Below are 16,796 nucleotides of genomic sequence, written 5' to 3'. Positions count from 1 at the left end.
TTCCTTCCCTTTAAAATTGTTCATGTTGTTCTTCGAAGGCGTCCTGTAGTCTTATATTGTTGCAGGATAGACAGGGGAGCCTCTCTTCCATCATGATTACTCTGTAATATTTAACCCATTTATAAAATGTGGAAATGTAAAGTACCATGCATTTGCAGGTTAATATGATTTAGATTGCATTGGCATACATCAACTTCCCTCCACTAACACTCCATCAAAGAGATGTCTGTATACAGGTTGCAGCCACTCAGTGTTTGCAGACGGTAGAGACTTTCCCCAGAGAACCTTTGCAGTGGCTGCACCAACTTTAACCCTTCCCTCAGCATGCAATTATGCATCTTGGAATGTCCCAGTTTACCCGAGTCAGTTATGGACAGCTCCTCACTACCTGGGCCATCAAATCACAGCAGTTCTTTGTGTAGCTATTAGAGTTATTCCCCCACCCCACCCATCCGCACTCTGTGTGTGTTTAGTCCTTCTCTAAAGACTTGAGCTAACAAAAACAGAAAAACAGGCTGGTACTCTATTGCTGTACTATGTGAGTTAGCATCGTTGTGGTGCTGACTATCAGGTGAGATGACAAACTGCATCTTTCTCTGCATATTGTTACCATATTTCCAGACAAATCTGGGAGTTTTCTCTGCTCGCATCATATTTATTCCCTGCTTTACCTCGGAGAAACAGATTGCTCCATTGCTGTTAATAGGAACTTGCTGTACACATTGGCTAATATGTTATCTAAATAGATAAGTCCATGATTAGGCCATTCAGCCCGTTGAGTCTTCTCTACCAGTGCTCCCCATCCCTGCTGTAAAGGGATGTGTTTTGTTCTGAGGCTGTGCCCTCTGGTCCTCGACCCTCCCACTATTGGAAACATCCTCTCTTATATCTACTCTATCTAAGCCTTCCAATGTTTGGTAGGTTTTAATGGGATTCCTCCTTCGATCTTCTAAACTACAGCAAGTACAAGCCCAGAGCCACCAAATGTGCCTCAAATGTTCATTCCCAGGATAATTCTCGTGAACCTCCTCTGGACCCCTGTACGTCTGACCAATGTCTTATAAAGCCTCAGCATTACATCCTTGATTTTATATTCTAATCCTCTTGAAATGAATGCTAACATTGCATTTGCCTTCCATTGCACTGACTCAATCTGCAAGTTAACCTTCAGGGAATCCTGCACTAGGATTCCTAGTTCCTTCGCATTTCTGATTTGTGAATTCGCTCTCTGTTTAGAAAATAGTCTACACCTTTATTCCTTCTACCAAAGTGCATAACCATACAATTCCATACTCGGCATTCCATCTGCCACTTCTTAGCCCATTCTCCTAATCTATCCAAGACCATCTGCAGACTCCCTGTTTCCTCAGTACTATCTGCCCCTCCACATATCTTTGCATCATCTGCAAAATTGGCCACAAATTCAGAACTGACCCCTAGTCACCGGCAGCCAACCTGAAAAGGCCCCCTTTATTCCCAGTCTTTGCCTGCTCCTCCTGTCAGTCATTCAATCTTCTGTCCATATCAGTACCATTCTTGTAATACTATGGACTCTTGTTTAGCATTATCACGTGTAGCACCTTGTCAAAGGACTTCTGGAAATCCAATAAACAATATCCGCCGACTCTTTGTTGTCTTTCCCGCCTATTATTTCCTCAAAGAATTCCATTAGATTTGTCAGACGATATTTCTCCTTAAAGATCCCATGCTGACTTTGGTCTGTTTTATGATGTGCCTCCAAGTACGACAAAACCTCATCCATAATAATGAGCTCGTAACATTTTGCCAAGCACCGAAGTCAGGCCAACTGGCCTATAAATTTCTATCTTTTGTCTCCCTCTGTTCTTAAAAAGTGGAGTGACAGTAGTCTGGATTGCCATTAAATATGAGAGAATGCAGACCGGATAACAAGCCCAATGTGTGCTTTATTTTCAAATTTACTTCAGATTTCTGAATGTGTTCATCACTCTCATCTGTTATTGTATCTACTCTGGGAATAATGGGATTAGTGAACTGTGGGGGCAAGGAATTAAGAGCAGGAGTAGACCATCTGGCCTTCAAGCCTGCTCTGCTATTCATCAAAATCATGGCCAATCTTTCACCTTGGCCACGTTTTCCAGCACTTCCCCAAGACTCTTGATTACTTCATATCCAAATATGTATCAGTCTCTGAATGAACTTCCACAGCTGTCGAAGGAAGTGAATTCCATAAACTCACCATGCCCTGAGTGAGGAAACTGTTCATCTAAATATCTGCCCAATATTCTAAAACTTGGACTATTGGTTCTAGGCTTCGGCCAAGTGAAACATCTTCTCTGCATCCTGCCAGTGGAGCCCATTACATCATTTGTCAGTTTTAATGAGATCTCCCATTCTCTTAAACTCAAGAGAATACAAACCTGTCTTTTCAGTCTCTCCTCATTTGGCAAACACAGGAGTCAATCTAATGAGTCTTCACTGCATTCCATCTAAGGCAAATGTTTCCTTTGGGTAAGCGGACCAAAACTAACATAGTAGTCCAATGCATTCTCACAAAAGGCCCCATTTAATTGCGGTAAGACTTCTTCACTCTTGGACTCTAATCCCCTCACAAATAAAACCAACCTACCATTTGCACTCCTGACTATTTCCTATATAAGGCCACCCAGGTCCCTTTGAACATCAATATTTCGAAATCTTTCAATGTAGAAAATACTCTTGCTTTCCTGTTTTATACGTTGAAGTGGATGACCCCACAATTTTCCTCATTACGTTCTATTTACCATGTTCTGACCCACCCTTGCCTAAATCTTCTTGTAGCCTCCCCATATTGTCAGTCCCACCTAGTTTTGTATCACTTGGAAGGGACATTTGGTCCCCTCAGCCAATCCATTGACAGTTGGGGCCCATGCACCGATCCCTGCAGTATCATAGTAGTAGTATCACTCAAGTTGAGTATGGTGTTCCCCTAAGGGTTGGCTACTGGTGTGTCCTCAGGCCGCTGTAAAGGCTGATCCAGGATTCACATATTCTGGTGTAGTGTGGGTAAGAGTAAGTAATGGCTGAGGTTAGTGTCTGGGTCTTTTGGTTGTTCAGCCCCTCCTTTTGCAGCTGCCACTGTCCTCTGTGGCCCAGTGGAGATCATTCTCATGTAGCACAGTTCCCTCTTGAACAGATTTCCTCCAGGTGCACCTACTGAGTTCCCAAGTTTTAGATGTGACGTTGAATTTCTTCAGGCTGATTTTGATATTATCTTTGAAGCCTGTCTTTGACCTACTGGGGGCTCACTGACCTTCCTTCAACTGGGAGTAAAGGATCTGTCTGGGGAGGGGGTGAGTTAGGTATCAGAATCAGGTTTAATATCACCAACATATGTCATGAAATTTGTTAACTTTGCGGCAGGAGTACAATGTAGTATATGATAAATTATGAAAAAACTGAATTATAGTTACTATATATATATATGTATATTAAATAGTTAAATAAGTTGTGCAAAAACAGAAATGAAAAAGTAGTGAGGTAGTTTTCATGGATTCAATGTCCAGTCAGAAATGGCCATCGTACCTCCTCCCTGATGGTAACAATGAGAAGAGGGCATGTCCAAGGTGGTGGAGGTCCTCAATGATGACTGTTGCCTTTTTGAAGCACTGCTCTTTGAAGATTCAAAGATTCAAAAGATTCAAAAAACTTTATTGTCATTCTAACCATATATCAGCTCTGCAGGGCAGAATGAGACAGCGTTTCTCAGGGGCAGTGCAATCATAACAAATGCAACACTAAATAATAAACATAACAATAAATAGTAAAACACAACAGCCACATGTCAGTTAAAATCAGTTATAAATGTCCAGTGCAAGTTAAAAGTGTCCAAAGCAAAGTCAGGTAGAGCAGCTATTTAGCAGTTTGACCGCCTGTGGGAGGAAGCTGTTTAGTAGCCTTGTGGTTTTAGTTTTGATGCTCCTGTAACGTTTGCCTGATGGCAGAAGAACAAACAGTTCATAGAGAGGGTGTGAGGGGTCTTTAATGATGTACCGTGTCTTCTGGAGGCATTGACTCTGAAAGAGGTCTTGGACAGAAGGTAGGGAGACCCCAATAACCTTCTCTGCTCCCCTAACCACCCTCTGCAAAGCTTTTTTGTCGACAGCACTGCAGCTGGAGTATCAGGTTATGATGCAAAAGGTCAGCACACTCTCAACCACGCCCGTGTAGAACGTAGTTAAGATGTTAGAGGGGAGTGATGCTTGTTTAAGCTTCTTCAGAAAGTGCAATCTCTGCTGGGCCCGTTTCACAATCCCAGTGGTGTTCCTGGACCAGGTGAGATTGTCCGAGATCTGCACCCCAAGGAACTTGATGTTTTCCACTCTGTCCACTGTGGAGCCGCTAATGCTGAGGGGTGTGTGCTCAGGCTGAGACCGTCTGAAATCGATGATCATCTTCTTGGTTTTGGTGACATTTAGCATCAAGTTGTTATCCCTGCACCAGCTCTCTAGGTGTTTGACCTCCTCCCTGTACATTGTTTCATCATTTTTGCTGATGAGCCCCACCACTGTGGTATCATCTGCAAATTTAATGATCAGGTTCTCCTTGAATCTGGCTGCACAGTCATGTGTTAGCAGTGTAAACAGCCTTGTGGGGATCCAGTGCTCAGTGTGATGGAGTCAGAGATGTTCCTGCCAACACAGACTGACTGTGGTCTCTGTCAAGAAATCCAGAATCCAGCGACACATGGCAGTGCTAAGGCCAAGCAGCGACAGTTTCTCCACTAGTCTCTGCGGGATGATGGTATTGAATGCTGAACTGAAATCAATGTACAGGATTCTGGCATAAGTGTCTTTGTTGTCCAAGTGAGAGAGAACTATGTGCAGTGTGGTGGATATTGCATTCTCCATAGAGCGACTTAGACAATAAGCAAACTGTCGAGGATCCGGCGATGAGGGGAGGCTGGCTGTGATATGAGGCTTGACAAGCTGTTCAAAACATTTCATCACTGTGGGTGTCAGGGCAACGGGACGGTAATCATTCAGACAGGCTACAACTGATTTCTTTGCTACAGGGATGATTGTGGAGGTTTTGAAGCATCTGGGGACAATAGCTTGACTAAGGGAGATGTTGAAAATGTCTGTCAGGAGATCTGCTGATACATCAGCACATTCCTTGAGCACACGTCCAGGGATGTTGTTGGGACCTCCTGCTTTTCATGGGTTGACCCTGGCAAGGGTCTCCCGTGTTTGCTCTGGATCAATGATTGGAGCCGGCTGGTCAGATGGTAAAAAGGGACTGGCTCTCCCCCTTGCTTGGATACTGGGGAGGCTAGTACCCATGATGGAGCTGACTAATTTTACAACTCTCTGCAGCTTACTTTGATCCTGTGCAGTAGCACCCCCCCCCCCGCCCCCGCCATACTAGACAGTGATTTGGCCAGTTAGAACACTCTTCATGGTACATCTATAGAAATTTTTGTCTTAGGGGACATAACCAGATCTCCTCAAACTCCTGATGAAATATAGCCGCTGTCTTACCTTCTTTACAGCTGCATCGATGTGCTGAGACCAGTTTAAGTCGTCAGAGATCTTGACACCCAGGAACTTGAAATTGCTCACTCTCTCCACCTCTGATCCCTCTAGGAGGATTGGTATGTGCTCCCTTTCTGAACCTGCCCGTCAGAGTTGGTATTGCTTTATCATGGTACAGATACAGTATCACACATACCATGGCTGCAAGTCCACAATAGTCACAGCCTAACCTGAGAAAGACCGGTTTACTTCTGCTCCCTGCATCTGTTAAGCAATCCTCAGTCCATGCCAACACATACTTCCTACTGCACCTGCTCTTTGCTTCTTGACTGGCCTTGCCTCTCCCTTACTAATCACATCACTAAAGTAAATTAGTCTAATGTAATTTTCCTTTCCTCAATCCATTATTCTTTTTAAGTTGTTCCGTTATTACATTCATCATTGCAGATTCCAGCATTTTCCCAACCTTCTATGTTAGGCTAAACAGTTGGTAGTTTCCTGTTTTCTCTCTACTACTGCCCCCCCCCCCATTTCCCAGAGAGTGGGGTCACAATTACCACCCTCCGATCCATAGGGGATCTATAGAATTTTGAAAAATGATTACTAGATCACTTGCTTTTCAGAAACACTGGGATGTATGCCATCGGAACCTTGGGATATAATGGCCTTTAAGTATCTCCAACTTCTCCAGTAGTATTCTGTTTCCAATAGAAATCTTCTATTCCTCAATCCTACAAAGCCTCCAGTTTTCTACTAATTGGGGTGATTGTTTGTGTCTTTCTCTCTCACTTTCTTATATTTCATTTTAAATCCTCCCATTGCCGTATCTTAGAAACCCACATTTGCCCCCCCTGGCCTTCTTTTCCTTTTCACATGGCCTTTGAAGGTTTCCAACCCCCTTGAAATGTTTTACAACCCACTCGTGCTTCTGGACAGGGTGAAAGATTAGTGGAGATTTCAAAAGCCTTTATGGCCAGGATGAAATGGAGCAGAGGCCAGTTTGAGTATTCCCGGAGGGCCCTGTGAGCCCACGCTGACTAATCGTCCCCAATCCTGCCATTGGTTCCTTGGAGCTCCGTTCTGTCATAGAGGAAGATTTATTTATCGATTCAAGGTTCTGGTTTGTGGCGAAGACGTGTTGATTGACAACACCACGTGTCGCCAGGTATTGGTGGACAGCCTTGCTGGAGGGGTGGGGGGAATAGTGAAGGCTTTAATTAAACTGCTGGGAGACAGACAGTGCGCAGAGAGAGGGAGAACGAGCAGACAGAAGGAAGTCTGGTTGTGCAACATCCCTCGACCTTCTCAGGTAGAACTTTTCGATTATATATGCAATGCACGCAATCAGAAAAAAATATCTAGTGTTGAACGCACCGGCTGCCCAAGGTTTGTGAAAATTGAGGCAGGGATCAGCGCTCGTAACTAAGCCCCGGCCGCAGCTTGGGAGGTAGGGAGAAATAATGAAGCGTTAGGTAGACGGTGTTCTCTGTGGCCGAGAGCAGGAGTCTGCTGGACTGAAGGGTGCCGTCCGCCCGATTATCCCTCGACTTGAGGTTGGGCAGGTAGGTATCTGTGTGTCTGCAGGAGCAGTCTGTGTGCCGGCGCTCGGGCATACACGCTCTTGTGGGTTACGTTAACATGTCCTGGTGATCTGTAGCGAAGTTACTGCATTGCTGGAACGATGTAAATTATCGCTGTTTGGTACCACATTTATCAAAGAGCTGGCTCCGAGCTGGGTTGAAATGGCATTTCTTTTGATCGCTGTCTCTCAGTTTTGATCAAACTGCCGGAAGAAACGGTGGCTGTTTTAATGCAGGAAACAGTGAGGAAGCCAGACCCCGACTCTGTACAAACTCTTATCACCAGCACCTGTAATCGGAAGCACCGAGAGTCACGGTATTGCTAAAGATATACTTTTTAAAAATGTATTTAAAACCACGTAATCCCCACTACTAATTGGAAGGTAAGAGTGTTCGTCTATTATAAATAGTTATAAATTGTGCGCTGGGTTCGCCGATTTTAATAGAGCTGGAGTGGATGGAATGTCTTTAATTTTCTGAAATTGGTCCAGAAACACAGGAGCGAGGGAAGTTGCCATCTACTGCAGGTCTGACCGACGGATCAGCGATCTCCCTGTCCAGGGGTTCGGTTGCTCCCGCTGTGGGTAATAACGCGGGGGAGGTCTGTTGTGGGGGGCCCTTAATTTCCGCCTGCAGCCCGATTAGTATCTGCCCTTGAAACTGCTTGGAGACAGCGTTCCCAATAGTCGCGCTCTCAGCGCGGAGCACAGAGAAGTGGAGAATGGTTGATGATATTTTAAATTTTATTTTTATTGAGATATAGCGTGGAACAGACCCGTCTGGCCCCTCGAACCACGCCGCCCAGCAAACCCCGATTTAAGCCTCGCTTTAATGACGGGACAGTTTGCAACTGTGGCCTGTGGGAGGGAAACCCACGCGGTGACGGGGAGAACGTACACGCTCCTTTCAGAATTGAACCCGGGACCGGCTAGCTGGTACTGTAAAAGGTTGTGCTAACCACTGTGCTACTATGCCACCTGGGTGGTTGATGGGCAGTCATGTCTCTGTGGGCCGAATGGCCTTTCCCCAGGCTGCATTTATCTATCACTCTAATCCAATTGGACGGAAAATCTCGGGCGCTGCTGCCTGTGTTGAATCATATGTGCGTGCTACCCTTTACCAGCAGTGAACAGACTGGTGAACCAGCTTGCACTGTACCCTCACTCCCACTACCCTGGGCCATTTTGTGCATTGTTCTCAAAGCAAACAGTGGACGTTTGATCCGGGCTGCAGATATTGGAGGCAACTTTAGACTGGATTGGAATATGGGGAGCCAAAGAGATAGGTGCAACATGCCAAGTCCATTAGCTCTCCAATGATTTAGGGACACTCCTGCTCTCATTTCAATACTGCTACTTGTTCTGAGTGGGCAAGGCTGCCGAGTGAGGAATTTTACTTATCTACTGGGTGAGCGTGAGCGCGGAGTGTAGCCTGTGGGGCTGGGGGACATCAGTCTGGGCTCCAGTAAAGTATTTCAGCCCTGTGTCTCTCAAATAAAGCTGCCTGAGTTTCTTCACATAGACCTGTGATGGACTCCTCCTGCAGTAATTACATCCCAATTTTCATAATGTTTCAGCAAAAGCTTCTCGCGGTGCCTTAACTATATCTTAAGTTGTTGTTTGTCGTCATTTATTACGTTATATATCTTCAAAGTCCTTAACTGGCCACAAAGTGATTTGGATTTTCTGAAAAGATCAATATCAATGTTCTTTTTAACCATGGTATGATGCTGGGTTAGATTATCCTGAATGCCTGGGTATCTGTGGGCTTTTTTTTAGAGGGTGCTCCGAAGTATTTTACAATCCAGACTTTCCAGACTGTATTTCAGCTCCCTTGTATAATAGAATCAAAACTGTGACTCTTTCAAATGTAGCCCATGGAGTCAAAGTAAAATCTGAGAGATAGTCAAATGTAATTGACTAAAGTGCTCTCTTTGGCTATACATAAATCTTAAAATAATGTGAATGATTCCAGGATCTGTTTAAAACTTAATGTGAGTGACTTTACAATACTCAGAATGATAGAGCTATTCCTGCTTCTCCTGTAAGGAGTTTGTACGTTCTCCCATGACCCTGTGGTTTTCCTCCCCCAGAACATAGACATACTGGTTGGTTGGTTAATTGGGCATTATAAATTGAGCTGGGATTAAATCAGGTGGTGCTGGAGGACACGGCTCAAAGGGCTGGAAGGGCCTATTTCATGGGGTATCTCAATAAATAAATGGTATTTCTATCAAAGCCTTGTCCTCATTATTGAGTAATCTTTTGGCGTCTCTATAACCAGACATAACTTTGCACATCCTGAAACCTTGCAGTTATTTCAGTTGAGACATTAGTCATTGAATCTTTAACCTGTGACATAGGAACAGAGGCTGGAGATGCCCTTAATGTTGGACATAAATTCTATTCTAGACATTGTTCAGACGAGTAGCTATGCTTTGAGAATGGGTATGCATCAATGTGTCACTTATTTATTAGTATCTCCTGTTGGAGTGGAAATCTTATCTCTAGTAACAAAATACCTGGAAAAAGTTACCTATCAACTGGAGACTCCCCACAGCACCAATGTCTATTCAGCTGAGCCATCTTCCTCCTTAAGTACAAAGTTCTTAAGGCTCGTGGAGTTGCCCTGTCAGGAAAGGTCTACATTACAATATATTGTGCAGGAAGTAAAGTGGAGCTTTACTTGAAGAATTTCGCAGAACTTTCTTCATAAGTGGGTTGTCCCCAGTGGAACAGATTGTATATAGTCCCATTCATGAGGCCCATTCTCACTATAATTTTTGGTGGAGAATGGCAGCTGTGACTTCAAACTATTCCACTGAATATCAAGCTAATGTGTAATGTGCTTTTTCCCTGATTTCTGTGCTGTAGAGTATAGTCCATCCCCAAGACTTGCATTGTTAAGAGAAGGATTTGAATGAATTTTGTATGTCTAAGAGTTTGGAAAAGGAAGGTGATAACATTGTTCCTCACATCCATGGAAAAAATGGTAAAAAAACACCAAGTTTCTTACATCACCCATAAAACCCAATGGTGATTTGCTTTATCTGTGGTTGGGGAATCCACAGTGTATAATCCATGAGTTTTATAAAGACAAAAGCTGAACTAACCTGCATTTAAAATCTGTAAAAGTGGCCCTTGAATAAAATCCCTCTCTACAGTTATGACCACAGTTCATGGTGGAGTGAGCAAAGCATTTAATCCAAAGACATGGATGTAAAGTGCATGCAGCATTGAAAACCACCAAGTCCATTAAGCTCCCATTTGCAATAAGAGTGCAATCACTGGAATGGAGATAGGGTTATTCCCCTATTGGAAAAATGCCTGTGTGTGACTTTGTTTAATGTGGGGAGACTAATGCAGGGGCAGCTACCACACAGTCCTTGACAGATCGGGATCAGAGTCCAGTGACATAATGTCCAGGAGAACTGGGGACCCTTCACTGCTGCAGCCTTCCTCCACGTTCACTGCCACTGTGGTGTGCCGTCACCTTCCAGCAGCTCCACTCTTGAGGTCTTGGTTGGATTGCTGCTTGTCTGGAACTTGCCACTATGGGTGATCCTACCAGGAGCTAAGCCCCAGACGGCGTCATTCTTGGGATCTCAGGAACTAGCAAGCCTCTCCACCACGACAATAATGGTATTATTTGCACTAACACCATTTTATTAACCTATCATTCCTTCCAACTCCCCTCACTACTCACCCACAGACAAGGGGCAGCTTTTAGTGCAGGGGTTCCCAACCTGGAATCCACAGACTCCCCCCGGTTAACACGAGGGGGCCATGGCATAAAAAGGTTGGAAACCCTTGTTTTAGTGGCTCCTTAATCTACCAACCCAAATGTCTTAAAATGTGAAAGAAAGCCAGGGGACCCAGAGACGTGGGGAGGTCAAGACTGAACCTGGGTCACTGGAGTTGTGAGATAGCAGCTAACACTTACCATTACAAAAAATAAAACAGTCTCTCCATTCTATGTCCTTGAAACTAAACTGTAATATTACCTAGAATATGCAGCACAAAGTAGGCCATGTGGACTAGTGGGCCCAAGTTTATTGTAGGCTTCAATTTGTGTTAATGGTGGAGCCCTAGAAATCTGCAGCAAGCTCAAAGGCCCACCTGCTTGACTTGAACAAAGGTTGCTCTTACTGCCTGCTTCCTGCTGTGAAGCCTTGTAGCTATGACTTTTCAAGAGCTCATTCGGATGATGAGGGCTTCAACCTAACCACCCTTTCAGACACCAAGTTCCAGGGTCCCCATTACTTTGTAAGTGAAAATTCTTTCCCCAACCCCCTCCAGGCTTTCCAACATCACTCTTAAGTCCACCTCCCCTGATTCTTGACTCAGTGTGAAGATCATTATTCCTTTCCTGTTCATCCTGTAAAATTTTCTACACTTCCACTTATAAATCCCCATCCAGTCTCCTTTGTTCCAAACTTTTGCTAAAGTGTTAGTTGGGAATAACTCAATAATCATAGGTAAATTAGGCATGTCTGGATGTCTGACACCAGAACACAAAGATAAAGCCAGTAGAACAACAGTTGTAAATTGTTCTCAGTGAGTGTGAGCCTTCGGACTGTCAGTGAGGAATTTCCACCTGCTTGCTTGCTCGTACTGTGAGATGTGCTTGTATTTTCTGGAGGGTTGGTGAGTGGGCTCCTCGTGATCCCCCCTGCTCAGCCAGTTGTGTAATGAAGCGGATTGCAGACTGTTACCAGCTGCAATGCTGTGTCCGACAGGCGTCCCTGGCATGTCGGGCTGCTGCAGAATAATTAGGAGCTGACTGCTGCTGAGACACCACTGGCACAAGGCTGCATACTGCAGGGATCCGCTGCTCTCTGCAGCTGTCTGGTGTACGAACAGAAACTGTCCTAACAGAAGCAATTGAAAGAAGAATCTGCTCCTGAAAGTCTTTAACACTCGGACTCATCTGCCTTCTGAGCAGGACTGTGGTAATGACCTAAGTTTAAAGCTTTTGAGAAACATATGGGGGAAAAGTATCTGAGCCGACAGATGTAGATATACATTTTAATTTAAATTTTTGAGACTTTGATTTTTATGATAGTTGGGGAGAGAGATGGTGCGACAGTTCAGTGTAGAAAGTGCTTGATTTTTGTTTGTGATACTGTTGAAGTAATTATTGACTCCTTTTGCAGTGGGAATTTCACCTGCATAACTCAAGATTGCAGTGGGAATTTTACCTGCATAAATTGAATAGAGATACTTTAACTAATTCTGATCACTCTATTTATCTTGCTACAGTTCTCCGATCAGTTCAATGGTATCCTGGCTCAGACTGAAGGATTGATACTGTCCTTAGTGGTGTCGAGGTTGTTTAAAGCAGCTTCTAGCAAAGAGAAAGCTGATATTAGAAAATCACTGTGAACTAGACTGAGATTTATTCTTGCTCTCGTGGTAAGGGCTGGGGAGGGAGAGGACTACTTTTAATAGAGAGGGACAGGGAAGGTCTTGTTTTAATGGGTAATGATGCAAAAAGGAGGTGCATTCATTTTTTAGTGAGGAGAACCAGGAGAAGGCGATTAACTCTGGGGGGGATCAAGATGCTGGGGATCTTTGTTCTGTTGAACAGATGGTCTTGTTTCAATGAGGAATGTTGGAAGATTGTTCTAATATGAAGTGTTTGGAGTGAGGGTCATTGTCGTGGGGAAAAGGTTTCATTCTGGGGAGCAGTTTATTCTAACAGAGAATATTTGAAAAGGGAGGGAGCACGCTACAGGGCACGGTCGACTTGGTGGAGAGCAGTGGATCTTGTTCTGATGGCAATCATGGAGAGAGAACGTCTTATTGCCCCAAACAGGAATGGTTGAAATCCTGGTCTAGAGTGTGAGAATGGAAATCTTGTTGTGAGGGGAATAGCTTGGGAGTGAGAGGGCACTTGCTTGCTGTTAATCTGAAGAGTAGAAGTTTGATTGTTGCCTTGGTTGCGGTTTTATTGATGAGTCCTGGGGCTTGCGGTCAGTGGTGAATTACAGGTCTAAATCTAGTAGCCAAGAGTGGTATTCATTTTAAATTCACAACAGCTGACACATTTAGCATGGGCGGTGTGTTCTGGAGACTTTATTCCAGGCTGAGGATGACAGAAGGTGCTAGTAAACAGAACAAATGTGCCATTAACAAAACGGTGGGAATTGTCAGTACAGTTTATAAAGAGGGTTTCCAAGAGTGTTCTGAAAATACAGAAGATCCGTTAAGAGCCAATATTTTAGTGAAGCACCATCACAATCACACCTGCTAAGTAGCCTCACTCTCAAGCTTATTGTTATCTTTCAAATTACTGACTTGCCTTCTGTATATTTTCAGCATTCTGATTTCTTCTGTTTATTCTTAAAACATTGCAGCAAAATTGTAAGATTGTTGTGATACAGCATCAACAAGAAACACATCTGCTAAGGCTCTATCACAAACCAACGACCTCTGTCATTTAGAAGTATAAGGCAGCAGCTGCATAGACCACTGTAGCCTGCAAGTTCCCTTCCAAACTGTACACCTTCCTCACTTGGAAATTTGAAGCTGCACCATCGGGTTAAAATCCAGTACTGTTGATGTGCTTACTTCTCAGAGAGCAGTATGTCTCACAAAGCTAACTCACTGCCTCTTCTTGATGGCAACTGGAGATGGGTATTAAATGCTGGCCTCGCTTGCAACGTCTGTCCAGGATGGAAAGATTGAGAAACTAAAGAAATTAAATCTACATTTTTTCTTTTTTTTTAAATCTTTTTATTGAATAAGTATACAAAAAGGTAAGCCATATAGGCACTAATACACTGTTAGAATATAATAAAATTACAGAAGATATTAATACAAAAAAAATGATACAAACAATGTAATTTAAACATAACGTACCAAGGCAACATAATAGTATACTAATTTTTATATATATATCAATAGAGAAAAGGAAAAAAAAAACCCCCCAAAAAAACCCACCGTGCAACTAACTAAAAGCAAAGCAAAGCAATGGGCTAACTTGAAACCAAACAGAGTTAAAAAACTTAAAATCATGTCCTCAATCCCGACCTCCATTAAAAACAGTAAAAAAAAAACAAGAAGGGTATATATTACATTAAATGAAAATATTGAATAAAAGATCTCCAGGTCTGTTCAAATTTAAATGAGGAGTCATAAAGATTGCTTCTAATTTTCTCCAAATTCAAGCATAATATCGTCTGAGAAAACCAAAAAAAGGTAGTTGGAGCATTAAGCTCTTTCCAATGTTGTAAGATACATCTTTTCGCCATTAAAGTAAGAAATGCAATCATTCTACGGGCTGAAGGGGAAAGATTACTGGAAATTTTAGGTAGTCCAAAGATAGCAGTAATAGGGTGAGGAGAGATATCTATATTCAATACCTTTGAGATAATATTAAAAATGTCTCTCCAAAAAGTTTCCAGAGTAGGACAAGACCAAAACATATGAGTTAAAGAGGCTATCTGCCCCGGACATCAAATCTACATTCTTTCGAATTTGGAAAAATGGTGGTGATCTTATTGAAACAGACAAGATCGTGAGGTGGAATGGTGGGATAGGTGTCGAAATATTTCCACTAAAGGGAGAATCTTTCCTGATGCAATGTAGTTAGAAGATTTGGTGTGGGGCGGGGGGGGGGAGGGAGTTGCGGTGGAGATCCAATAAGGAGGTTGATGAGAGATTGAGCGCTATGAGGAATTGGCGCAGAAAATTCGGATGCAGCACCTGCAAGGCAGAAAAATGCAGAGCTGCTTTGCCCACTGTGAGAAGAGGCCACTAATCATGTAGTTCTATCCTACTGTTTGACACTCTGCTGCTAGTCAAAAGATCCCAAATTCTTTCAACCCCTCCTAGGAATTGAATAAGATCTGTCCTCATTCTTCTATATTGCAAGGAATGCAGGCCCATACAGTTTATTCTCTCCTTGATGGATAATCCTTGATGAAGCCTTGAGCAGAGCAATCATGATTATACTGAGTTTGAGGGTCTGAGTGGCTATGCCTGCCCCTAATTTCCAACCTTAAATGAATAAAAAATATCTTGGCTCAAGCAACATAACTTATATTGTTTATTAAAATAACAGAAATCTACGGTATATTGGTAATGCTATTCTAGGAACTGCTTTAATTTGCCTGAAATGAGGGTAGAATAGATTCCTGCAAAAGAAGAAGGTATGTGACCGGGCTGCAAACATTTAGACCGGTATTTATTTTATTCCTCTCCTCCAGTGACAGGAAGCAGCAGCTAGGAAGCTGACAGTCTGAAAATTGCCTCAACAATTCTCAAAGCTCTTGGTGGTGAAGCTTATTGGAGTGTCGCTGTGTCACACTCCTGTGCTGCACACTTTAAATCATTAAACAGGCCCTGCTCGCCATGAAGTGATGAAGTTTGAAGATAGCAAACCCTCAGGATTTGGATTGGCGCGGCTCCCACTCACCCTGGCTGGCTCCCAGGTTCGAGCTGGGCTCAGGCTGAGGAGTGATAAGTTTCCTCTGCAATCCATAAAGGGCCGGATTTAAATCAGAAATGCTCCCAAATGCAGCAGGAAATGATCTGTAATGGTCACTGAAAAGGCTGAAGAGTGATGAGATTTCTGAACCCCAGTGTAAACAAATACCAGCTTGAAACAAGTGTCCCTACAATTGATGCACCCTGTCATGAAGCAAGATTGGAAGCTGGCTGAAGCTGTTAACATACTTACAGCTGTTGGACTGGGAAAGAGTTCAGAGGAAACTGCTTAGTAATACTGATTTCTGCAGGTGCAGTAAACTGTGTCTGCTTTCTCTGTGTTTGGTGGTTGTCTAGACCTCTGCTTTTGGGTATCTTTTTGTCAGTGTCAGTGGCTATTTATCCACAATGCACCATCCATGGAGACATAAAACATAGACAAGAGAAAATCTGCAGGTGCTGGGAATCCAAACAACAGAAACAGAATGCTGGAGGAACTCAGCAGGCCGGGCAGCATGTATGGAAAAGAGTAAACAGTCGACGTTTTGAGCCGAAACCCTTCAGCAGGGCTGGCAGAGAACATAGAAACAGGCCTTCGGCCTATCGTGTCTATGCTGATCATCAAGTACCCTGGCCTCTTTTAACAGCACTTAGCCTGTAGTCTTCTGTGCCTTGGCAATGAAGGTGCTTGTCCAGATATCGTGAGGGTACCTGCCTCCACACTCCCCTTGGGCAGTGCATTCCAAATTTCACCATACATTGAAAAAATATCCTCCTCAGATTCAACTTACCGTCTACCCTAAACCTAAGCCCTCAAGTTTTAGACACCACTGCCTTAGGGAAAAAGTGTTGTACCATCCTACCCTACCTACTCCCCGTAATATTGTATAGCTGCATCAGGTCATCCCTCTGCTTGAAGAAAATGATTCAGTACCTGCTCCAACAGAAATTTTCCCTCCTGGTGAAGGAATCAGAATCAGGTTTATTACCTTTGACATACTGTATGTGGTAAAAAGTTTTGTTTTGCAGCAGCAGTATAGTGTGACATTGTAAAAATTATTTTGTTAAATAAGTATGTATATATATTTATATAAACATAGATAGTGTAATACAGGGGGAGTGTTCATGGGCTCATCGAAGCTTTAGAAATCTGATGACGCAGGGAAGGAAGCTGTTCTGAAACATTGTCTTCAGGCTCCTGTACACTCCCACATCATGACTACTGAGCCTTGGAGGTGACTGAGGGAAAAATAGCTTCTCACATGTGCCAGTTCTCTGAGGGTGAGTTGCAG

At 43.4% G+C, this 16,796-nt stretch overlaps 1 protein-coding gene across 2 annotated transcripts in view; it reads left to right on the top strand.

Annotated features, from left to right (window-relative positions):
• The window catches only part of LOC134338410 (rabphilin-3A-like), a 259,305-nt gene that overhangs the window by 88,394 nt on the left and 154,115 nt on the right, over positions 1–16,796 (top strand). The window contains exon 1 of one of the 2 annotated variants that reach the window (XM_063034212.1): positions 6,760–6,801. The exons of the other annotated variant lie outside the window; for it this stretch is intronic. The gene's annotated coding sequence lies outside the window, so the exon portion shown is untranslated. Of the gene's footprint in view, positions 1–6,759; positions 6,802–16,796 lie in introns of those variants that run through there. 2 annotated transcript variants of the gene reach the window in all.

This window comes from Mobula hypostoma, chromosome 27 (assembly GCF_963921235.1).
Source record: "Mobula hypostoma chromosome 27, sMobHyp1.1, whole genome shotgun sequence".
Taxonomy (NCBI): Eukaryota; Metazoa; Chordata; class Chondrichthyes; order Myliobatiformes; family Myliobatidae; genus Mobula; species Mobula hypostoma.
Note: the sequence above shows the minus strand (reverse complement) of the source record. Positions and strands in the feature narration are given on the sequence as shown.